Source organism: Talpa europaea (genome assembly GCF_964194135.1).
Source record: "Talpa europaea genome assembly, chromosome: 4".
In the NCBI taxonomy this organism is placed as follows: domain Eukaryota; kingdom Metazoa; phylum Chordata; class Mammalia; order Eulipotyphla; family Talpidae; genus Talpa; species Talpa europaea.
This window is the reverse complement of record NC_140070.1, coordinates 47,168,834-47,188,451: the sequence shown is the minus strand read 5'-3', so window position 1 is coordinate 47,188,451 and position 19,618 is coordinate 47,168,834.

The following is a 19,618-nucleotide window of genomic DNA, read 5'->3' as shown; positions in this document are numbered from 1 at the left end:
GTACCATATTATACCTCCTGCCGTGTATAAAAGTTTCATTTGCTCTTCATCCTTATCAACACTTGATGTGGTCAATATTTCCAATTTCAGCCATTCTAATGAGACTTTGGATGTACATTTCTCCAGTGACAAATGATGTTGACATCTTTATATCTTCTTGGTTGCATTGTCTCTCAAAACTTTTGTCCTTTAAAAAAATTGGGTTTCCTTAATATTGAATTTTGAAAGTTCCTTATGTAGTCTACACACATGTTTTCTATCAGATGCATATTTTGCTAAGATTTTCTACCAGTCTCTACCTTGCCTTTTGATTCTCTTATTAGTGTAATGTATTTGAAGAATAAATATATACTTCGTAAAATGATTTTGATGAAATGCAAATTATCACACATTTTCTTATATGGATTGGATTTTTAGTGTTATATTTAAGAAATTATTGGCTAATCCAAAGTCACAAAATTTTTCTTTTATGTTTAGTTCAGGAATTTTATAGTTTAAGTTTTTAAATTTAGGTCTATGGCCCATTTTAAAGTTCATTATTTTGTATAAGGTGTTTTTTCTTTGTATATAGAGTTATAATTTTTAGTGCCACTTTGGAAGGACAATTTTCTCTCTGCTGAATTGCTCTTGTACCTTTGTTAAAAATCAATTGCCCATAGATATGTGGGACTATTTTTGGATTTTCTGTTATATTCCATTGATATAGGTATCTATTTTCAGGCCATTACCACACTCTCTTGATTACTGTAGCTTTATAAAAAGTCGTGAAATGAGTAGTTTTATATTTTTACTTTGTTCTTTTTCAAAGTTATTTTGGGGGCCTCCCTGGTGGTGCAGGGGTTAAGTCTCAACACTATCAAGCTATTGCCAGCCTCTGCAACATGAGCCAGAGAGCTGACACACAAGGTACAGCAGACCTCTCCAGATTCACCTGCTGCTCCCCTCAGCAGTGTTTTTCAGTCAGTCTTCCTGTTCTGCTCCCCACTCTGTCTCTGATGAATCCTCTTGCCCCCACACCTCTGGCCTACATCCCAGTTCTTGTATGTATAAATAAATCTTTGACAAAAAGTTATTTTGGCTATTATTAGTTCTTTGCATCTCTATTTATTTTTCCCAATTTCGTTGAGGTATTGTTGACAAATAAAAATTATATATATTTAGAGTGTGATGATTACATATATAGGCATACATATGATACATAATGTAAAATAACCACCGCAATCAAATTAATTAACATATACATTACCTCACACTGTCTTTACCCATTCATCTGTCAGTGAACATTTAGGTGGTTTCCATGTCTTGGCTATTGTGAATAATGCTATAATGAACACGGGAGTGCATTGACCATCTCTTCAAAATATTGACTTTATTTTCTTTGGATATACATCTAGAAGTTAATTGATGTGTCATATGGCATTTCCATTTTTAATTTTTTGATGAAGCACCTTAATGTTTCCTTAGTGACTACATTGATTTATATTCCTACCAACAGTGCGCAGGATTCCCTTTTCCTTCACATCTTCCCCAATACCTGTTATCTCTTGCATTTTGATAATAATTATCCCTACAGGTGTGAGCTGATATTTCATTGTGGTTTTGATTTGCATTTCACTGATGGTTAGTGATGTTGAGCATCTTGTCATATATCTGTTTACCACATTTATGACTTCTTTGGAAAAATGCTTATTCAGACCTTTGCCATTTTGTAATTGAGCTATTTACTTATATCTTGTTATTTTTCATAGAAATGGAAAAATGTACTAATTTTTTTATGAAATCATAGAAGCTGCCAAAAATCCAAACTATCTGAAGAAAGAACAAAGTTAGAGGTATCACTTTGTGATTTCAAACTATATTACAAAGGTAGGGTAATCAAAATAGTATGATAATGACATAAAAACTGATAAAAATAACAGAATAGATAGAGAAAAAAAGCATGCACATGTATCAACTAATCTTTTTTTTATTTTCTTGCTTGTTCTTACTTTTATTTATTTATTTTTTAAAAGATTTATTTATTTATTTATACAAGCACTGGGTACAGCCAGAAGCGCGGGAGGGTGAGAGAATTCACCAGAGCCAGAGCAGGGAGCAGAACAGGCAGACTGATGAAGTACACTGCTGAGGGGAGCAGCAGGCAGCAGGAGATCCTCGCCTGGTGGCTGGGATCGAACTGGCGCTGCAGAGTCTGCGGGCAGCTTCACAACCCAGCGCTCAACCGCTGCGCCACGGGGGAGGACCAGTATCAACTGATCTTTGATAGGGGTGTCAAGAATACCCATGGAAAGGATGGTCTCTGTAATGGTGTTGGGAATACTGGATATCCTACAGAGAAATAGTGAAATTATGCACTTACACCATACACAAAAATTGACTAGAAATTAAAGACTTATATGTAAGACTGAAATTCTAAAACTCCTAGAAGAAGAAAACACCAAATGACATACACAGCAACAGTAGATGAGTAATCTTTTCCACATCCTCACTAACATTTGTTTCATCCATTCTCTTTTTTAAAAAATCTTTTTTATTGAGTTAATATTGGTTTACATCATTGTTTGCATTATAGAAGTTTCGGACCCTCCTTCCCCTCAGACCTTGAGAAGAAAGGAGAGCCAGGGCGTATGGTGGTGGACCCTAGGTTCTTTGGTGATGGGTGCACTGTGGCAACAAAGTATCCATTTTTTATATAGGCCATTTTTAAAGGGAAGACGTGCTATCTTACTGTAGTTTTGATTTGCATTTCCCTTATAATGAGTGATGTTAGACATATTTTCATGTGTCTGTAGGCCATCTGAATATCTTCCTTGGAGAAATGTCTATTTAGGTCTTTTGCCCATTGTTTGATTGGTTGTTCTTTTTTTGTTAAATTGCACGAGCACATCTTATATTTTGGAACCTCTCATAGGTGTGTGATGGGAAAATATCTTCTTCCAGCCGATATGATGCTTTTTAATTTTTGTGATAGTTTCTTTTGTAGTACTAAAGCTTTTTAGTTTGATGCAGTCCCACTTGTTATTTTGGCTTTTGTTTTCTTTTGCCATTAGAGATGCATCCCCAAATACCTCTCTGCAGCTGATATTCAATAGAGTGTTATCAATGTTTCTTGTAAGTATTTTATCATTGCAGGTCATGTAGCCAAGTCTTTATTCCATTTTGAATGACATTTTATGTATGCAATTAAGGAAGGATCTAGTTTCGTATTTTTTTGCACTTGGCTGTCCATGTTTCCTAATACCACTTGTTAAAGCGGCTTCCTTCCTCATTTCTTTGGCTGTGGTGCCTTTGTTTTGTGTTATGCTATTTTTTTCTGGTAGAACTCTTTTCAAGATTCTACTAATGCAGTTCTGGTGGCAGAAAACTCCACCATCTTTTGTTTGTCTAGAAAAGGATTTATTTCACCTTCCTTTTAAATGATAAATGCACAGGATAGAATATTATCAGTTGGCAGTTTTTGTCTTTTATAATTGTGAACACATCATCCATTCTGTTCTGGTCTGAAAGGTAACAAGGTAATGGTTGAGATATTTGACAAGATCTTGATCCAGGTCTCTTTCTAAGTTATCTTCTTTTTTTTCCTCTAGCTGCCCTTAATATTTTTCCTTTATCTTTGATTTTTGATAATTTAATAATGGTGAGCCTAGTTGAGAGTCATTTTGTGTTAAGAAATTTGAATATTGTTTCTGTTTCCTGGCTATCCATATTTCTTTCTTTCCTTAGGTTTAAGATGTTCTCTGTTATTATTTCCTTGATCCCTTCTCTGACCCCTCCTCTCTCTCTCTCTCTCTCTCTCTCTCTCTCTCCCCTCCCTTCTGTAATACCTATTATGTTTACATTTCCTCTTCTAATTGAGACTGATATTTCATGTATGGTTTCTTCATTTTCTAGATCTTTCTTTCTCTTCTTCCAATTGGGTGATTTGCACATTTGCATCTTCTAATTCTGAAATCTTCTCTTCTGCCAGTTTAATTCTATTTAAAACACTTTCCATATTCAACCTCATTTAATACAGTATCTCTTTTTGTGTTATTTTAATATCTTTAGTCTCTTTAGAGGAGAACTCTTTTTGTTCCTGAATCTCCTTTCTGAGATCCCTTAGTCAGCTTGCCTTCCCTTTCACTACCTCATTTAGCATTAAAAAATTGTTATTCTGAATTCTTTGTCATTTATTTTCTCTATTTCTGTGTCTTTAATATATGTCTCTGGACTTCTACCCTTCTCCTCCTGTTTTCCTATGTAGTGTCCCGATGTTCTTTGTTTCCTAGGCATGTGTGTTTCCTGATTTACTTTTTTTTAATTGGAGCAATGACATCTTGTTTGTCCTTTTTGTTTATGTTGATGGCATCTGGGGCAGTGAGGTGAAGCTGGGAATCAAAGACTGGGTCTCAGTTCTGGTCAGGAAGGAGGGTAGCTCTAGGCTGAAAGATCACCTCTATTGCCTCTCTTCTTTCTCCAAAAAATGCTTTATTTGTTGCTTCAGAGACCTTAAATTTCTGCCTCACCTCCTTGATACTCCTCTCTGTGATGCAGGGCGTGTTTTATCAAGCTCCAGGCATTTGGCAATTGGTGCCAGGGAGATGCACAGATTGCAAGAAACCAGACCCAAGCTGTCTTGTGTTGCTTGGCACCCAACACAGGCTGTGTGTCCTGCTTTGCCCAGTAATGAACTCTGTCGCCAGGTGTGGGGGCCCTGACTGCCAGCGTCTATGGATCACTAACTTGGATCTTTTTGCAGTGAGAGTGGGGAGAGAGCCCCCAAACTGTTCTGCCACTCTGGTGGTGACCTTCTCCTCTTCACTCACCTTCCCCACAGCAAGCCAGCAGCATAAGCATAAAACCTTCAAGAAAATACTGTCTCTGTTGATGAATATCCAGGTCTTCCTTTGAGCTAATTTTATTCTAGTTTTATTTTCCTTTTATTACTGTTTGGGGTGGTGGTGGGGGTGGGAAGTGACCCAAGCCTCTCTGTTTTGCCATGTTGTGGGTGGAGTCTCTTGTATTTAATTTCAGTTATATAGGTTTTTCACATATTTTTATGACATTCATCCGTAAGTCCATTCATTTTTATGCTATTCTAAATGGCAATGATTTTTTAATTTCAACTTCCAACTATAGTTTAGTGTATAGAAATACAACTGATTCTTATATGTCCTGAAACCTTTCTAAACTCACTCGTAAGTTCTAAAATCTTTGAATTTTTTACTTAGATGATGATATTGTCTACGAATAAATACAATTTTAATTTTTTTTTTTTACCATCTGGATGCTTTCTTTCTTCTTTTTGCCTTATTGAATTGGCTAGAACCTATAGCAAAATGTTAAACAGAAGTGGTGATATTGTATATTTTTGTTTTATGCTTGATATTAGTAAAAAATACTCAGTCTTTCACAATTAAGTATGATATTAACTATAGATTTGTCACATCTGCCCTTTATCATATTACAGAATTCCTTTCTGTACCCATTTTGTTAAAAGTTTTTATTTTAATCAGGAATGTATATGGTTAATTTTGTAAAATGCATTTTCTTCATCAGTTGAAATTGATCATATAGCATTTCCTTTTTGATTAGTTAATATTGTGAATTACATTGATTTTTTTTTTTTCCCTAGTGTTAAACTAGCTTGCCCTCCTGGGATAGATTCTACTTAGTCATGATGCATTATCCTTTTCGGATGTTGTTGGAATTGATTTGCCAAAATTTTGTTTAAAATGTTTGCATTTATATTCATGAGATCTATTTGTCTATAGTTAGTCTGCTTTTGCATCAGTGCTGCTCCCACCCCAACATGGAATGAGCTGGGAAGTTTTTGTCCCTTTTCAATTTCCTCAAGGATGTGCACAGAATTGATGTTATTTCTTCTTTAAATGCTCAGTAGAAATTAGAAGTAAAGTCATCTGGGTTTGAACCTTTTTTATGGGCAAGTTTTAAACTTTGAATTCAATTCTTTAATATCAATGAAACTATTCAGGTTTCTTTTTCTGAATGAACTTTGGTAACTTTTATCATTTGAAGATTTTGTCCAATTTACTTAAGTTGTCAAATTTATTGTTATAAAGGTGTTCATAGTCTCCCCTATCTTTTTAATATCTGTAGAATTTATAGTGATCTTTATCTTTATCTCTCTCATTCTTGTTATTGCTAATTTGTGTCTTCTTCCATCTTTTTTTGTTTTATTTTTTACTGATTAGTTGGCTGGCTGGAGGTTTACAAGTCATCTCAAAGAACGGGCTTTTATGTTCACTGATCCTCCCGAGCCCCTGTATTTGTCTTCTTTTTCATTGATATTGACTCTGATTATTATTATTTCCTTTCTTACCTAATTTTTCTTAATTGCACTTTTGATTGCTTCTTTGACCCATGAGTTATTTGGAGGTATGCAATTTATTTTTCAAATGTTTGGTAATTTTTCAGATGTCTTTCTGTTATAGATTTGTAATATAATTCCATTTTAGCCAGAAAATGTACTTTGTGTGAGTTCAATTCTTCAAAATTTAGGCTTGTTTTATATCCTGGCCATGCCTTGAGACTTGTTTTATGCATTTCATGTACAATTGAAAATAATGTATAGTCTGCTGTTGTAGGATTGGAAATAGTCCAAAAATGACAATTAAGTCAATTTGGTTGATACAAGTTTTGTATATCCTTACTGTTTTTTTTCATTCTTGTTCTATCAATACTGAGAGAGGGAAAGTAAAATCTCCAATAATAGTAAGTGTTACTTTGTCTATTTCTCCTTGCACTATTATGAGTTTTTGCTTTATGATTTTTAAAGTTCTGTGTTTAGAATACAAAAATTTCAGGGCCTCCCCTAGTGGCGCAGCAGTTGAGCTCTGGGCTACAAGGCTTCCAGCAGCCTCTGCAGTGCCAGTTCAATCCCTGGCCACCGGCGAGGGGCCCACATTGCGCAACAGACCTCTCCTGACATGCCCGCTGCTCCTCTCAGCAGTGTACTTGTCAGTCTGCCTGTTCTGTTCCCCATTCCATCTCTAGTGAGTCCTCTGACCCTCCCGCACTTCTGACTGTACCCAGTGCTTGTATAAATAAATAAATCAATCTTAAAAAAAATACAAAAATTTCAGATGTTATGCCTTTTTGATGAACAGACCTCTTTATCACTATAACCTAAACATTATCCTTTGTTGAATGGTGAATATTTTCTTACAATTATTCTTGAGGTTTGTTCTGAGATACAGTTAAGTTACTTAAAAACAGTATAGTCCTTTAGTTTTTGTTTCTCATATTTTTTCAGTGAGATCAAAATTGAGTTTAGTCTCGGTTAATTACTCCCCCCATGATTGAGCTTGTGAGTACTCTGTGTTATGCTCTGTGCATGATGAAGTTTTCCAGTTTTGCTGGTGGGAACAGGTACTGTTCCTGGCTCTGTGTGAGCACCAGGCATTGTTATCTCTAACCCTTTCTGCCATCCCCTGCCCCAGACATGGGTAGTTTCCTCATATGCATATGCTAGTCCAGTGTTCTATGGAATCCCCAAGGAGGGGACCTTGTTGATCTGCAGGGTTCTCTCTGTTGAGGTTTATCTCTCTGGCCATCATCTCCCAAGGTTCTCAGCTCTGTCTCCCAAACTCAGGAGGTCCACTGGACTCTGTTTGCTTTCCCTCGTCTTGTCCCATGCTCTGCAAACATTTTTAAGATGGGAAGTTGTGGTAATCATAAAGCTTACCTCATTTGTTTCCCTTCTCTTAGCACTGGTGACCTGATACAGAATGTCTTGAAAACAGTTTTTTTATGTGTTTTTTCTTTTTTTTTTTTTAAGATTTATTTATTTATTTATACATATAAGAACTGGGATATAGGCCAGAGGTGCAGGTGTGTGACGGGATTCGCCAGAGACAGAGTGGGGAACGGAACAGGTGGATTGACTGGAATACACTGCTGAGGGGAGCAATGGGCAAGGCAGAAGAGGTCTGCCGCGCCCTGTGTGTATCTCCCTGGCTGGCCGGGAATTGAACCCGTCTACAGAGGCTGCAGATAGCTTCACAGCACTGCGCTCAACTCACTGTACCCCTGGGGAGGCCCTCATGTGCTTTTTCTTAAAAATGGTTTTATTTATTTTTTTCAGACAAGAGGTTAAATCCAGCCCCTTTATTCTATCTTGGCCAGAAGTGGAAGAACTATAAATAATTTTAAATTCAACTTAATTTTGCCAGCAGATAAAATCAATGTTCTAGAACACACATTTTAAAAATCATGTGAAGATGATTCTCAAGCAGATTTAATTTTTTTTAAATCAAATTTATCATGTACTATAAATATACATATTTTCATGAGTTTTAATGAGTTTTGACAGATCTAAATACCTGTTTGACCCCATTCAAGATTTGGGAAATTTCTGTCACCCCATAAAGTTCCTTTCAACAAGGTTTACATTTGCAATTATGAGAAATCAGGTGAACCCATATGTGGCCCTTTGAACTAGGGAAAGGAGCCCATAGACTGAATTGCTGCCTGCTTTTGTTTTGGCTCCGGATCCCTCTGTACTATGTTATCTTCTTTGTCCAGGTAGATAAACCCATAAAATGAATTTTGTCCAACTCCACAAAATGAATCACTGGGCCTCAGGACCAGGGTGGTTTTTGCAAGTAGACAGGGCTCAATGATCCTTGCAATGAGGTATTGTTTTGGGAGCTCAGTGCTCCCCCTTGACAGACATGGAGTGCCTCAGGCCATAACATAGTATCCACCTTTGCTCCCTAGAGACCTTCATTTCTGAGATTTTTGAGGTCATTTATTACACAGCATTATTTCCAGAAGAACTAAATGATACATGGTGCTGGATGAATATTGCCAGACTGCTTAAAAAAATTGTACTTCTAAACAGAAGTACACCAATACTGCACTAAGCTTGAAAAATGGAATATTATTTTTAATTGTTAACTCCTGAGAATCTAGTAAGTGTAATTTCATTACTGTTTTGTTTTTCAGAAACTTTCCTGAAATTCCCCAGCACCTATGGGCCACAGCACCGTGAAGCATTTCCTTTCTGGTGGGTAAACCAGAGGGGACCCTGCCTGGCAGCTATACTTACAAGGCAGAAACTGAAGGTGATAGCAAATCATAAAGCCTTGTGGGACTACGTCTTATTTAAAGATTTATTTTATTTTAATTAATTAATTAGTTTATTTATTTATTTATACAACCACTGGGTACAGTCAGAAGCGCAGGAGGGTGAGAGAATTCACCAGAGCCAGAGCGGGGAGCAGAGCAGGCAGAAGGACCGAAGTACACTGCTGAAGGGAGCAGCGGGCGGCAAGAGAGGTCTGCGCGCCATGTGGGACCCGCCTCCGGTGGCCGGGGAGCAGCCAGGGATTGAACCGGTGCTGCAGAGGCTTCGGGCAGCTTCGCAACCCAGCGCTCAACCACTGCACCACCAGGGAAGCCCCGGACTATGTCTTATTTAAATAGATCACCTTTTCCCAAACACTCATTTATTTCCCTTTAGACTCTTTCTCCTTCATTCCCAATCCTGTATTTTCAGTTGCACAGGTTTCTAGTGTTAACATGTGCCTGGCACTGTGGGGGCCACCTTAGAAACTGCACTGTGCGATGGCAAAGCCATCTCTGGGCCTTTTTTTTTTTGGTGGGGCCCTCGCTGGCGGCCGGGGAATGAACCGGTGCTACAGAGCCTGCGGGCAGCCTCTCAGCCCAGCGCTCAACCGCTGCACCACTAGGGGAGGCCATCTCTGGGCCTTCTCACCCTTCTGTTGTCCAGCTTCCATCCACCCCATTGGCTGTCAGTTCAGAATTCACAACCTAGCCCTGATTACTGAGTTGCTCTCTGCAGTTCCTCCTAGCATACCAGATACCTGAGTGCTCTTACTCAGACAAGCCTCACCTGGTATATTGAAACACAGCAGTAACAGCAAATGCTGCTGTGAGTGAGTGAGACTGGAGTGGAGGGCAACTAACATTTTCTATCTCTAGAATTAGGTCCGATACCTCACAATTGTTTTAATCAGCAAGTTTGGATATTTTTTACATACTCATTATGTAAAATACCTTATTTTACATACTAATTAAGGTTCCCCTTATGTGAATTTTCTGTTCATGTCTTTTGCCTATATATCTATGGAGGTCTTGATTTGGAGCAAAAAAAATCAATTTATATGAATTCTTTATGTAGCAGAGATTAAGTCATTTCTGCAAAGTTTGCTGCAAATTTCTTTTTTTGCCCAATATTTGTTTCCTTGGCTTTTGCTATTCAGAAGATATGTTTTCTGAGTATAAGGTTTACACCTATAAATAAAAAAGGCCATATTTAAATGTGTGTGCCTTTCTCTTATCTTTACATAGACTATAATATGTTTTCTCAGGCAGTTTAAGTCTCTCTCTGGAATACTCAGATTAGCAGCTAAGGATGTATTCGAGGGAGGGAGAAATTGGATCCCTCTGTGACAAGAATGGCTAATGATGGTTTCTCCCTGATGAGACTCTGTGGTCCACTCTCATTTATGCACTCTAAAATATTTATTGAGCATCTACTCTGTGCCAGGCACTGTGGTCTGGGACATTCTGGGCCCTGATTTAATGGTCACTGAGATTTAATTGAGGTTTGATGAGATGAATGAACTGTACACTATATCAATAAAGTTGAGTGTTACTTTAATCACATTCTTAGAGTTATTAACTTTAGGGTCTATGGAGACAATTTTGAATGAGCAAGACAGATATCATCCTTGTCCTCCAGGGGTTCAAAGAAGATTGGAGAAAAGCACACAAGTAAAAGACAATTACAATGAAGCGTAGCAGGAGTCGTGATGGAGGACCCTGGGTGGGGAAATGAAGGTCTTGAAATATGTAGCAGAGCAACTAGCCCAAATTTGGGGACCAGGGAAACTTTCTTGGAGGCAGTGATGTCCAATTTGAGGCATGGAGAATGGTTAAGAGAAGAGGGTTAGAGGTCAGAGTATTTTTGTAATGGCAACAGCTCAAAAAAGTGAGGGTGAGAGAGAAAACTTCTATCTTTTAGATCCAAGATGCTGAAGAACGTATCCTAATAAAATTAATATTATTGCTTGATTTATTTGACTCCCTTCAAAATATCTCTACCCTTTTGTAAAAGGAGATTGGCTTAAAAATAAAGACACGTGTTTTCTCCTGTGACACAGCTCTGTGACTTTATAAAGTTTCAAGTCCTAATCTCGGCCTCTCTTTGTTGTTCTGTGAAATCATGGACGGGGAAGGATTGGATCCCTACATGCATACTGCGGCTACATCTACTGCCATTGAGGTAAAGCCCCTGAAGGGTGTCAGATCCTCTCTTTTCCATCCATCATGTCTAATGCTCCAGGGAGGCATCTAATCCCAGAAAACTCTCAAGTAGCCAGAGTCCAACTAAAGGTCTTTTTGAAACCCAGTGATTCCACCCTCCCCCACAAGCCCTTAGAATATGAATAGTCCCCACTCCCAGCTCCACTAAGTCTTGCCCTGGGGGCTATTGATTTCCACAGACAGGAGTCAAGCTGATGAGTTAGAGCTTCTGGAGGAAGGAAAGGGACCATGGGGGGGTGGGGGTGGGGATTGTCTAGCCAGTGCCTAGTACATTATGGGTCCTCGGTTAATATTCATTGAAGTTTCATTGAGGTTTGATGAGATGGATGAACCATACAATATGTCAATAAAGTTAAGTATTACCCTAACCACATTCTTAAAGTTATTAAAAATGTCAAGAGTAGGGTGATTTATTTCCTCATTCTATGGAAATATTGCAAAGACAGTATGTATAAAAACGTGCAGGGCTTAAATGATAATGATTTATCTTTCCAGCTCCTCTCAAGCTTACTGTCATAGACTGTTTCTGATGCCGTCCACCTCTGTAAGGTCTTTGGCTTTAGACACCATTTTTGGCCTGTAGAGCAATGGAAGATTGCCATACAGGAGGTTCAGAAACTAATGCAAATTGACTTCTCAATGGTCTCCCTGTCGGTGGGTGATCCTAAGCCGCCTACATGTGACCTTGCACATTAACCATCATTACCCCTGAGTGCTTTGGCAGTGGGATGACATAGCTTTGGTTCTGACATGAGACCTGAAAAATGTGGTTCTTGCTCTGACATAGCATTTCTCCCAGGAGAATTATAAGCAATAGCAACTGCGGAAGCTCAGGAAGGAGTGGGAATTAGACTTATTTGCTCTGGGAATATGTGTTCAGGTTGAATCACTTGTCTCTGACTTGCAACTGTGGAATAGGGCTCCTGGTGGGGCCAGCCGTGGGAAGCTGTTCCTGGACCTCAGTCACAGCATCCTCAGGGCCCCAGGGACCCCTCGGCTCAGCGGGTGCACTCACATATGTAAGGCTGCACATCCTAAGGTAGGACTGCACATGCAGCCTTGCACAGTCACAGCCACATATCCTGAACAGAGAAGCGCTCAGTAAAAAAAAAATGATCTCCTTGCTTTGAAATAACTATGTGATTAAAAACCATGTGAAAAATGACAAAGCTAACACAAAAACCACGCACATATGCAGCTTCAAGAAATCCTATAACCCCCAATCTCCTCCCCAGCTGCTCACAGGTGCCCACTCTTTTTGGATCTCTCCCGGACAAAATGAAGCCAGTGGCTTTGTGTGGGAGAATCTTCCGAGAGAGCCGCCTCAGGCTCCCAGACCGGGAGCACTCCCAGGGCGCCATACCACTCTTAGCCTCTGGGGGGCACCAGAGCTTGCACATAGCAAGGTGGATGATTCTTGAGACAAAAGAAGAGGATTTTGGCTGCCAATTTGTCTTAACTGTGAGGTCTGTCTTGAGGCAGAGGAGGCCATACACAGACCCGAATCAGGGTGTGCATTGTTCTGGCAGTTGTGATATTACTGGCTGGGGGCTGATAGTGGTCCACGCCCCAGCGTGAAGGAGAGTCAGATTCTGGCGCCTTCTGCATCTTGGAGTCCAGCCCGTGGGGCTGGAGAAGAGGTCCCATCTTTCACCCCTGTCCACGCTACCCCGCAGTCGCATTCACTGAGGAAACAAAAGGTGCTGGATAAACAAAGCAAGTGAAGATGACAGGAGAAAATGAGAAAACGGCAATAGGAACGGGAAAGGAAGAAAGACAGGAAGAGAGGAAGCAAGCGAGGGCAAATTCCAGTATGAGACAGAGAAAAGCTAATATATGGTGATTGTTCTAACCAGTGTTATGGGTTTTGGAGCAAAACAATTTGTAGGAAGCAAACTTCCCCAAATGTGAGTACTTAATAAAGAAGAAAACAGAAGGATTGATAATGGAAATTAGGCTAATGAATAAACAAGCTGCTTAAAAAATGGGCTTCTCTCGCAGTCCGTTATTTTTAACTTAGTGGCAATTTGCATACTAGTTAATTTGCATATATTAAATACTGCTCCCCTTCTTCTCCTTCCCACCTCCTCCACTTCAGAATAACATTTCATTACGGTGCTGCTGGGCCCGAGGACTCAGAGGCTCTGGAGAGTTTATTAATTTATCCAACACATGCTGTGTACATTTTTATCACTTGCCGCACAGTGGACCCGTATCTCTGAAGTCATTAACAACACGAGGGATACTCTGCTCTAGGATTTCAAAGGAGGGTGAAAAAAGCCAGTCTGCAAAAATGTACCCACAAACCGGGAAAGATCATGTATGGATTATGTTTTTTCTAGGAAGACAAAAATGAACAATGGATGACTGTCAGAGAGCCTCTGTTTTGTTTATTTTCTTTTTAAAATTTCAAAGTGAAAAAGAATTGATTCCCAGTCGGGCACAGATGCCTAAAAAGAACTAGGCACTCATGACATTTCTCCTGCTGTTGCCCAAAGTGGAAGGCAGAGGCGAGCCTGGTTCTTTGGAAGCCTCTGGTACTGCTGATGAGAATCATGAACCTAGAGATCAGGACAACGGGCCCCTCCTCTGCATTCCTGGAAGGGAGGGTGTCACCGGCTGTCACCTAGCCCAACCCTGCACTGCATCTCCTCTGATAGGTCACCTAGCCCAACCCTGCACTGCATCTCCTCTGATAGGCTCCGCTGATCCTTTTCCTGTGGCTTCTAATTTGGGGGCACTCGCAGCTTCCACTTCTGGTTGCTCAGTTAGTTGCTCTGCAGTAGACATTGTCACTTCCCATGGGACCAGAGGAAGGCACTGTGCCTACAAGGGGGCTTTCAAAAAATGACCAGGTTTGTCCTGCTTATTCTGTTGCTACTTTCCAATGCAGTCCCATCAGTTTGGCTATTGGCCCTTCTTTCTACTGATCCAAGTACTTAAGCTGTAGAGATAATTGTGTATTTGCTGAGAGCTTGTAGACTTTTCTCCAGGTGCTAATGCAAATTTAAATTAACTAACCATTCATTTGTCAAATATTTCTTGTATGCTTAATATGTGCCAGATATTGTAGGCATTGGGGCTACAGAGTTTACATTTAGTGTGGAGAGACAGGCAGTAAACATGTAAGTGATAAATGATACTCTCCAAGAATTGTATATGTTAAGAAGAAAGAGAAGTAATATGATGGAAGTATGTGACATAAGGGAGTGACATGAGTTACTACTTTCACTGGGGTCATCAGGGACAACTTCTCTAAACAGGTGAATTTTGAGCTATGACAAAGGAAACAGGAGGGAGGCAGAATTTATACAGCATCTTAAGGTCATCTCTATGCTTGGCTTGGTCCTAGATGGACCTCTTTCCTAGTGATTGGACTTCCCTGAAATGACCTGCCAATCCCAGAGTTAGCTACCACTCTGTCTCAAGGTTTGGCCTGGCTTGAAGTTCATGGCTCAGTGAAGTAACAACCCTGGGACCTTTATATCATTCAACTTCTGTGCAAGTTCAGACATTGTCTCTGGGACCAAATGCCTTTGGAGGAGACAATGCAGTACTTAAAGATGTCAGACACCTTGGGTTTGACTCTTCCTAGACTTGTGACTTTGGGTAAGTTGTAAAACCCACCGCACATTAATTTTCCAATCTGCAAAGTGGGTATAATAAATATAAAGGCCTGCCACGTAATAAAGGCCTAATAAATATGCCCATGTTTTATTGCCTAGAACATAAAATCTTTCCTTACTCCATTATCCTGGAGGATAAGGATCTAGTCCATAAATGGGGAATGTGATGACTTATGTAGGTTACTAAACATAGAGTAGAAATTCATCCAAGAACAGTCTCTAAATCCCTTATGGCTTGAGTCAAGAAACCAGACAGTCTTGGGTTTGAAACTCAGCTCTAGCTTACTAACAATATTATCCTTGCACAAGTTACTTAATCTGATAATGACTCAGTTGGCTCATTTATAATATAGGGATAATAATAGTCTACCTTACAGAGCTGTTATAAGGATTAATGAGACAATGTCTGTAAAGCATGTAACACGTAAATGTTACCTGCTATATTTAATATTATTTCACTGACCTGATCTGTGGTAATAAGTAGTTTAATCTTCTTGATTAACAGGTGATGGTTAAATTCCTCACATATTGCACTGACTTCTTTTTTTGTTTTTTGGCCAAATTATTCTCAAACAGACCATCACATCAACATTTCAGTATAATTTTTTCCAGCATCAACAACTTTACCCCCATCTAAGCCATCTCCTTTCCTCAGAACAAAGGCAGAGGCTCTGAGTGATTTCCTTACTTCTATTCCTGCAATCCCCTAATCCTCTCATCCATGGCAGGCAGAATATACATCAGCTTTGAGATGCTTTCCCTAAAACAAAATTGGAAATCCTTCCCTGAGCCTATAGGGCTCTAATTGACCTGTTCTCCTAGCCGCTATTTTTGTCTCCTGCCTTAATGGCCCCCACTCTCTTCTATACCTGCCATACTCTTATCTCACTGACCTCCTTTCTGTTCTGAAACATGCCAAGCTCATTCCTGCCTCAAGCTTTTTGGGTGTCTTTTTTCCTGTGTGAAATATCCCTTCCTCCATGCTTTGCTTGGCTACTATGTAAGTGCAGTGTTTAATTTGACCCTGAATAACAAAAAATTCTGACAATAGTAACTTCAATATATATATATATATATATATATATATATATATATATTATTACTTGGCCATTCAATTGTAAGTCTGGAAAAAGATAGCATTGGTCATAAGCTCAAAAATATCAGGGACAAGTTCCCTGAGGTTAGCTAGCTTGGTTTTCCCCTCATGGTTACAATATGGCTGCCATAGCACCAGGCATCATATTAATATTTCAGATAAGTTGAAGGTAAGCAAAAAAGGGCAGTACTTATATTAGGGAGAAACACTCTCCCCTAAACCTTACTTTCTTTTTCATCAGCCAGTACAGTGGCACAATGGCTAGTACCACCAAGAAGACTAAGATAGTGTGTTTTAAATAGATACACTGTGCTGTGGCCACAAGCAAAATTGTAACTGGGGTACTTTTAGCTGGGTATGTTGTAGCTCTAAACAATATAAGGGAGAAATCGAAAGATATTAGGTAGGCACCCGTGGTGCCTGCCATAGCTGGCTTCTAAGTTTTTTTTTTTTTAAGATTTTTTATTTATTTATGCAAGAGCTGGGGTACAGGTCAGAGGCACAGGAGGGTGAAAGGATTCACAAGATACAGATTGGGGAACATAAAAGGCAGACTGACAGAAATACACTGCTGAGGGGGGTAGTGGGAGAGACAGGAGAGGTCTGCCGCGCTGTGTGGATATCTCCCTGGCTGGCCGAGAATTGAACCCGTGCTACAGAGGCTGTGGACAGCTTCACAGAACTGCGTTCAACCAGCTCTGCCACCAGGGAGGCCCTGGCTTCTAAGTTTTTAGGTCCTATCTTACCCATTTTCTCTTCAGAGCAGTCTTTTCTGAGCACCTTACCAAAGTATCACCCCTCATCCCTAATATTCTGTCATAAGCCCTTTCTGTTCCTTTCATAGCTCTTCTTAGGATAATTGCTTAATTCTTTGTTTACTTGTTTCTTATATATCTCAGAGGACCATAAGGGCACAGAAGATATCTTTTTGGCTTGACGCTGAACCCCTAGGTCCCTGCGCAGAGTTGGGCATATAGTGGCTTCAAGAGAAATTATTCATTGAATGAATGAGTGAATGAGTTAATGACTGAGTATGAGATACCACTAAGAAATTGGAAAAGTTCTCTGCACCTTTCTTAGGTGCCTCCAATTAAAGGGAGCCCTCAAATAGAATTGTTAACTGGAAATGAACACAGTAAGCTAATATCCATAGTGATTTTGTCAAATTAAGTGACTGGATGTCCAGAAGATAAACAGTGTGTTGTTATTCTCATGTATTATCGCAGGCACTCTGCATTTGGGGATGAGTTGTGGATGTCAGGTCAGAGAAGTGTTCTGAATGCCTTGGGAGACACAAGTTGTAAGCTCAGAGCTGTCCTTTGCGAGTCTTAGTAGTTAGACCCAACAGTTCGGTTAGGAGCATCCTGAACTATGACCTTGATTTCCCTTCTTAAAGAAACCAAACCAAACCACACTGCATAACTCACTCAGAACTTTATGTATTAACTAATAATCTCTTCAGAACAAACCAAAAAAGGAAGCTGAGAGCCATGAAAGGTAGGGGCTATGAAGTGCTGATGGAGCCTGGGGTAAGTGGTGATGTATCAGCCAGGCTCAGGAGCCTATTCTGGACTGAAATGATGTTATAGTGCTCACTATGTTAACTTAATGTGGCATTTCTCTAGGGCACATTAGTAACATCAAATGGAAGCCAGCATTGTGTGACTCTTCCATAAACATCAGCTTTTGGGTAGAAATAAAGAAAACAACTTTGGTGCATGGCTGCAGAGACAGGTGTTTCTGTTGGAGGGAGCTGTGGAGACAAATTGAAAATGGAGTGGGGCTGGTTTTGTAAGAGCCTGAACTAGCTGACCTCCATCTTCTTCCAGCCTTGTTCTGTAATTGCAGAGTTATCACCCTGAATTTAATTTCAGGACCAGCTCCCTGTATTGCTCTAATCTGTCTTTTCTTAAGGCGTGTTAATATTGCTAATCAAAGCCCTGTGGAGTGACGTTTTCCCCCCTGAGTGTTGCTGCTGCAAAGCAAATTTCTCGAAAGAATGAAATTTTACAACTTAAGAGCTCGTGTAGGATGTGATTGGTGGATTCCGACTTCTCAAATTGGACTTCAGTGGGGACCGAGTTGATTGTTGAGCTATGCAGAACTGAATTCAAATCCTGACTCTGCAACTTGCTGGCCTCAGCAGCAACAGCAGGTCACTTAACCCTGTGAGTCTCAGTTTCCTTCCATTTTAGACATTATATGCCTACCGGTAGGAGATTTGTAAGGGTTGCCTGTGAAAATGTGTGCCAAAGCACCAACACAGGGACATCACAGAGGGATTCAACCTTTGCTCACTCCTTTTCCCTGTTCTCTCAGCTGCCATCTGGTTGACTTAGTCACTACAATGATAAATCTTACAAAGGGGACTCCTGTTTGGAAATAGCTTCAGGGATGCTTAAAGCTCTAGGCCACCCATCCCACTGTCATTAGCATCCCTAATTTTCTAGCCTTCAGTAAAGCACTGTGCTCAGTGGGGGTTCTCACAGCTTAATGGCCTTTCAGGGCTGGGGAAGAGCCCCAGGGGGCTCTAGAGAAGCCAAAAAAGGTTGGTTAAGATGACCCTGGAGAAAAACTGGAGATGTTAAAACCACTCAACCTGAACCTTTTGGCCTGACTTCAAGGATTTATTAATAGTACTAGGTCTTTCCATTCAGAGCGGGTACCCCTCAGAGGTCAGAATGTGCCAGGATGTGTGGACCTTAAATGCAGACCCACGGGAGCCAAGATCAGCTGCTGTGACACTGTGAGGATGGCCCACCCTTGGGATAGCTGCCTGTGCCCAGCTGTGCCTGGGCTTGGCACTCACAGTCTATATGTCCACACACAAGGCAGTAGCCTCTCTTCATGTGGGCCTGTGAAAGCCGGGACCCTGTGCCTCTGCCTGCCTGTGTCCTGATTGTAACACTATAGTTCTAAGAGTCCTCTTCCTTTTTTTTTCTTAGTGTGTAGAAAGAAATAGTCTGGTGTGCATAGAAAGAGTAGAAAGGATAATTGTTTTTCAATAAAACACCCAAAGTAACCCATACCCTCATGGGTAAATACCTAGCCAAATAGGCTTGGACTGAAGCAAGGCCCTGAATGTTGAAAGCTTGCCACAAGTCTAATGCACCTACTGGCAAGGACTGTAGGAAAGGGGCTAAAAGGGCCAGATAAGTTTGGGAAGAAAGGAGAAAATCAAAGTACAAATCAAGCTAATGGCTACCATTGTCAGCCTCCCCAAGGGTCTCTCACCCAATTTCTTCCAGCTGTCTCTATGTGTCTCACCCCCAAGCATCTCCTTCCATGTCCCCCAAGTCCCTGGTGCAAATCCAAAATCCAGAAGCAAGTGTGACTTCTTCACTTGTCTCTCTATTCCTGTCCTACTTTTAAAGTTGAATGAAAATATACTTTTTAACTTTTTGCCCACTGGTTCTAACCCTGCCACTAGTGTTCACACAATATGAATAGTCTCTCTCCCAAGTGCAGTGCTTCAGTTGTGATTGAATTATTGTGGTTTCTAGTTCCCTTCCTGTTTTTCTTCACCTTCTGCAACTGGTCATGCCCTCTTAACCACAGAACTCGGGGTCACCGGGAGATGTAGACCAGAGATAGTTACTAC